General features: G+C 44.6%; 1 protein-coding gene across 6 annotated transcripts in view; it reads right to left on the reverse strand.

The window, feature by feature from the left end:
* Positions 1–4,614, reverse strand: part of LOC105463245 (synaptotagmin like 5) — a 243,625-nt gene extending 239,011 nt beyond the window's left edge. For 3 of the 6 annotated variants that reach the window (XM_071089128.1, XM_071089129.1, XM_011710253.3), the window contains exon 1: positions 4,399–4,613. The gene's annotated coding sequence lies outside the window, so the exon portion shown is untranslated. Of the gene's footprint in view, positions 1–3,931; positions 4,358–4,398 lie in introns of those variants that run through there. The other 3 variants (XM_071089131.1, XM_071089130.1, XM_011710254.2) reach the window with 2 other exon arrangements.
* Positions 4,615–6,000: the final 1,386 nt, after the last annotated feature.

Below are 6,000 nucleotides of genomic sequence, written 5' to 3' on the forward strand. Positions count from 1 at the left end.
AGAAATATCATACTTGTCCAATGGTTTCTTTCATGGGCTGAACTGTGTCTTCCCCAAATTCACACGTTGAAGTCCTAGCCTTCAGGGGCTCTAAATATAACTATTTGGAGATAGGCCTTTGACGAGGTAATCAAGTTAAAATTAGGTCTTTAGACTAGGCCCTGACACAATATACGACCAGCATCCTTATAAGATGAGCTTAGGACACAGACATGCACAGAGAAAAGACCGTAGTAAAGATATAGGGGGAAGATGGTCAGGTGCAAGTGAAGGAGAGAGGGCTCAGGATCAACCAACCCTTGATCTCGGACTTCCTGACTCCAGAAGTGTGAGAAGATACATTTCTGTTGCTTAAATCAGCCAGTCTGTGGTCCTTTGAATGGCAGTACTAGCAAACTAATACAGTTTCCAAACTCAGGAGTCATCTAGGGAGTTTTTTAAATATTGATACCTGGTTTCCATTCCCAAAGGTTCCAATTTAAGTGGTCTGAGGATCAGCTCATAAATCTTGATTTTAAAAACCTCTCCAGCCAGGCATAGTGACTCAGGCTTGTAATCCCAGCACTTTTGGAGGCTGAGGCAGTTCCTGAGGTCAGGAACTAGAGACCAGCCTGGCTAGCATGGCGAAACCCCTTCTCTACTAAAAATACAAAAATTAGCTGGGTGCAATGGCAGGTGCCTGTAATCCCAGCTACTCGGGAGGTTGGGGCAGGAGAATTGCTTGAACCCGGGAGGCAGAGGTTGCAGTGAGCTGACATCGCACCACTTGCGCTCTAGCCTGGGCAACAACAGTGAGACTCCATCTCAAAAAAAATAAAAGCAAAAAACAAACAAAAAAACTCCCCAGGTAATTTTTAATGTGCAACAAAGTTTGAATACCACTGCTAATCTACTCCAGGGGTGTCCAATCTTTTGGATTACCTGGGCCACATTGGAAGAAGAATTGTCTTGGGCCACACATAAAATACACTAACACAATGACAGCTGATGAGCTAAAAAATAAAAAATCGAAAAAAAAATCTCATAATGTTTTAAGAAAGTTTACAAATTTGTGTTGAGCCACATTCAAAGCCATCCTGGGCTGCATGTGGCCCACAAGCCGCAGGTTGGACAAGCTTGGTCTACTCCATTCTTTTCACTGATGAGAAATCTAAGACAATTGTAACTCTTAAATTTCAATCTCTTGATACTTGCTTACCTGATCTCCTACCATTATGTACCGAAACTACCTTCTGTAAGTATTTAAGAGAATATTCTACTGGAAAAGAGAAAGTTAAATCAAAGCTGGCAATAATATACACTCTTTTTGTGCTTCAACTTTTTAAGTTTTAGTGTCTGTGTGTGTGTGCTAGGGACCATTTTGAACTTTGTGTGTGTGTGTGTGTGTGTGTGTGTGTGTGTGTGTGTGTGTGGTAGTACATCTTCCCCAGTACAGGTATAGGGAAGGTCCCCAAAGATAATCTGTTGAACCAAGTTGTCAGTGCCACTACCTCTCCCTAGGTTCTTCTTTTCCCTCCTGTTAAGGTTCCCTCAAGGCTCCTAGGATCCAAATTAAGGACACTCAGATGCTGTAAACCAGCCTTCCAAGGCATTGGCAGCAAACCACTAATCAGTTTTTTTTTTTTCTTTCACTAAATCCTTTCCCATGTCCCTATGAACTTTTGAAGCTCCCAAACTCAACACTCCACTCAAAGGACAACTATTTACTGAATATTTACTCTTTTCCAGGAACTCGAGGGTTTGATTCAGACTTAATAGAAACCCTATGAGATTATACACACACACACACACACACACACACACACGCGTGTGCAAGGTGCAGTCTCTAAAAGTTAGCACACTCCATAAAAGTGATTTGGCACCCTTAAAATACCATACACCCTTGTGGAGAGGGGAACTCTGCTCTAAATGTGTGCTTTTGCTATGTTGATTAACGTTTAGTATTTTACTTGGCCCGAACATTGATCACAGGTGCAAATAGACTTATCTTCTTGACAGTCTAGTAGACTTTCTGGTTAGTTCCACAGATACATCACCTACCTGCCTCTCCCTGGCTGCCTTTCCACTATAGAAGCTGAAAAAAACTGATACTTTCCCAGTCTCCTTTGCCACTAAGGGCAGCTATGTGCCCCAGATATTGCCAATGAGATCAAAGTAGGATTCTGTTAGATAAATTTGGGGAAAGATATTTTTTCTTTGATAAGAAAGTTGCATGAGGAAAAATACTCTGACCTTTTCCACCCTGTTTCCTGTCATTGAACATGGGATCAGGACTCAGTGTCTTGAGCTGTTAGAGCCATCTTGAAGCCGTGAGGGTAAGACACTGACTCAGAACCCCGATATTGTTGGGTCACTGAATCAACTCCAGTTATCACCTGCTGTCAGACTTCTCTATTTTTTTTTTTTTCTTTTTGAGAGACAGGGTCTTACTCTGTCACCCAGCCTAGAATGCAGTGGTGCAATCATAGTTCATTGCAGCTTTAAAATCCTGGGCTCAAGGGATCCTCCCACCTCCGCCTCCTGTGTAGCTGGGACCACGGGCACATGCTACTATGCCCAGCTAAACTTCTGTAGTATTACAAGCCATGTTTAGTTGGCTTTTCTGTTACTTTCAGCAAAAAAAAAAAAATAAATAAATAAAAATAAAGTTAAAGTTCACAACAATATACAGATTTTTTCAAATATAGAAAACTCTCATTTATTTAGGACACAGTGTATTCCGAGGATCCACACTTTGAGTATCATTGAATTAAATGACTTATCTTTTAGGAGTGAAGAGAAAGAATGCCCAGGTGGATTTCAAGGAATGGTAAACCTAATCTGGACTGCCAAATTATTTTATTCATTCATTTTTTTTTAAACAGACCTTACTTTACTAGACTCCAGGGATACAAAGATTAATAAGGCATTACCCTTGTTTTCAAATAAATGTTATTACTCTAAGCAAGATGGATATGTAAACCAAGAATCATAAGGTGGTAAGAGCTAAGACAGAGGTATGTAGAGGAGAGGAGTTATGTTATCAGAGAAGTGGGAAGCTTAACGGCTCCCTGGGGAGGACATTGGAAGAGGATCATGGAAGCTTCCATTCAACTCTAAAAAATTATTCCAGTGATCTGACTAAACATGTAAGGTTTTATTAATTTTATTTCAAGGAGGGGTCTTTTCTATAATTATAGGTTATAAAACGAATGGCAATTCAAGAAAGATCAGGGATTAATCAACTGCCAGAAAAGATTCCCCCATCCATTTTTCTCTCCCACAAAGCAAGACAAAAACATGGTTTTGTGTGTGCGTGTTGGGGGTGGGGGGGCGGTGGTGTGCATATCAACAGGGTTGTTTTCTAGAATAGAATACTTCTGTGTTGTGAATTAAGACCACCTGTTAACGTTGCATCAAACCAAACAATTTGATGGTAAAGCAATCAGTCATCAACATGAACCACAAATTCATGCATTCCAGGAGATGCTCTCCTCTGCTCCTTTTAAGCAAAAATGACAATAATTAGTATTTACTTAATAGTCACAGAAACATTTTGCATTTAGTGATAGAGAAAGGGGAAATATCTCCCCCCCGCCACCACACCACCAAAATGTTTTTCTAAAAGTGGTTAATAGAAGGAACTCCCTAACCTTAGAGGAGAAACTAACACGTAGTTTTGCACTGTTAAATCCTTATAAGAAACAGAACAGGTCCTCACTGGTTGTCTTGCAAGGGAATAATAGGCTTTGGAGCATATCTGAAAATAGAGAAAATAAAACCAGCAATAGTCTTCTAAAATTTTCCTGGAATACAATACGTTAAAAAATAAAACATTCAATAGTGTCCTTCAATGAATGTTTCAACATTGTGGCATTCACATTAATTGTGCCTCCGGAACATTTTGATTCAGTCAATGATAGCGAGATAGATATGCAACAACTGCAGTTACCTTAAGCGCTGGCATGTCCTGGGCTGAAGAGGGTTGTTCCAAGATCCCAACTCAGGCTACAGTAAAACATCTGCCACCTCGCAGAGAATGAAGAAGCCACTCTGGCAAAGGATCCCAGCTAAGCCCTCTGACTCTCCTGTCCCCACCTCTAAGAATTACACCGGAGGAAAGTGGGGGAGGAGGGAAATACACGAAACAAACATAACATTCCTAGCTCCATAAACGCCGCATTCGGACATGTGAAGGTACTTGGGAAATTAAGAATATGGCCCCAGAGTTTTGTTTATCTGCGGTCTGAGCATAGATTTTATATTCTCTGTTGCGTTTTTTAAATCTAACTTTCTGTCTCCAATGGAGAAAGCCAGAGGGAGGAAGCAAAGGCAGACAGACACAGACTGGAAGACCCCCTCCCCGCGAGTCCCCCAAACAGTAAGCATCAGAAGACGAGAAACTTGCCTGGACCTCACCTAGACTGAGAGGCAGCTGGTCCAGCCTCTGGAGGGGGTCAGCCTGCTGGGATGAGTCGCTGAAGCTGGAGCTGAAATGCAGACCCCAGGCGGGAGGCAAAGTCCCGCTCCTAACCCAGGGGAACAGAGTGACTCACGCGCTTGGCTTCCGCCTCTGGGCGCTGTGCGCCCCTCTCCCTCCCCACCCCCAGCAAGTACCAGGACCTAGTGCCTCATGAGAGGCGGTCTCCAGGCGCCCCTGTCCACGGGGCTCACAGCCGGCTGCCCCCAGGCGGCGGCGCCAGAGTCGCGCTAGGCACAGCCCGCCCCTCAAGGCAGCCGCCCGCTGCCAAGGGGTGAGAGCCTCCTTCGTGGATCTCACTCTTCTCGGCTCCCCGCCACCCCAGAACCCCCTGACCCCGGGCTGACCATTTGAGCTCAACACACCTTTCATATACTACCTGGACGCGGCTTTGCAAAGTCCCTCCTGCAGGCTGTGCCAAACGGGCTTCAGGAGGTACAACCAGCCCCAGGACTTACAACCGGTCTGAAAAGACCCCACCCCCGCCATCCTTGGTCTCCACCTTGTGGTGGCTCCGGAAGCCTCTCAGCCCAGAAACAGGTGCAGCTGGCTCCTCAAGATCCCAGGTGTATCCTTTTCCATAGGTCTTTCCTTTCCTCCGACCCTACCTTGCAGGAACTGTCACCCCCCCGCACCCCCCGCCACACACACACCCGTGGCCCATCTGACACATCCGCCTGCAAGGTGGATATGGCGATGCCCAAACTTCCCACAGTTTGTACCTATACCAGGAGTACCCTTACTGCTCACCACAGCCAAGACACAAGTTACTCCCATCTCATCTCCTAGGAGCCCTGTTCCTTGTGGAGGAGTCTGCAAGTCTCTCCTCTCTCATATCCCCTCTGGGTCTTGGAAAAGTACTGTGGGGAATGATGGGACCTTGGTGCCAAGGGTCACCTCTCTAATCTGACATGGAATAAGAAAAGCCAAGACTCCACCCAAACTGGGTTTGGTGGCAGTGCTTCGTTGGGACAGTCAAGGTGTCCTGGGGTGCCAGGTTATAGAACGGTTAATAGCTTCAGCAAACGTGGCATGGGAATTCTGTCTCACGACCTTGTGTGTTCTGGTAAAGGTCATCTTGTTCTGCTAGGAGGAGTGGTAGGGGTGATGAACCCTCAGTCCTGCCTTCACCATATCAAAACTGGGGGGAAGAAGAAAATGTATAAAAAGAGTTCCTTTATCCCTGGCAAGGGTGAGGGATTATAGAGTTCAGAGAGAAAGAAACAAGAATAGGGAAGGGGTGGGTCATTTTCTCAACTTGAGGACAGCATTTCAGCTGTCAGACTTCTTGTAACTCTGGTAAAGGATGGGGGTCCAATTTCAAAAAGTGGGCAATATCCCCTAACACACGCCCTTTCTTATCATCCCATTGCTTTCTTCTACCATTATAAACTGAGATCTCCCCCACAATTGGACACATAGGGACTATAAGTTACTCATTTCAATGTATTAGTAATCCAGCACATGGCCTAACACATAGTGGAAAATGAAGCTTTATTGAAAGCTCAGAAGTCTAGTATCCAGGACCTTCCTCCCCCTGT

Source organism: Macaca nemestrina, chromosome X (assembly GCF_043159975.1).
Source record: "Macaca nemestrina isolate mMacNem1 chromosome X, mMacNem.hap1, whole genome shotgun sequence".
Classification (NCBI taxonomy): Eukaryota; Metazoa; Chordata; class Mammalia; order Primates; family Cercopithecidae; genus Macaca; species Macaca nemestrina.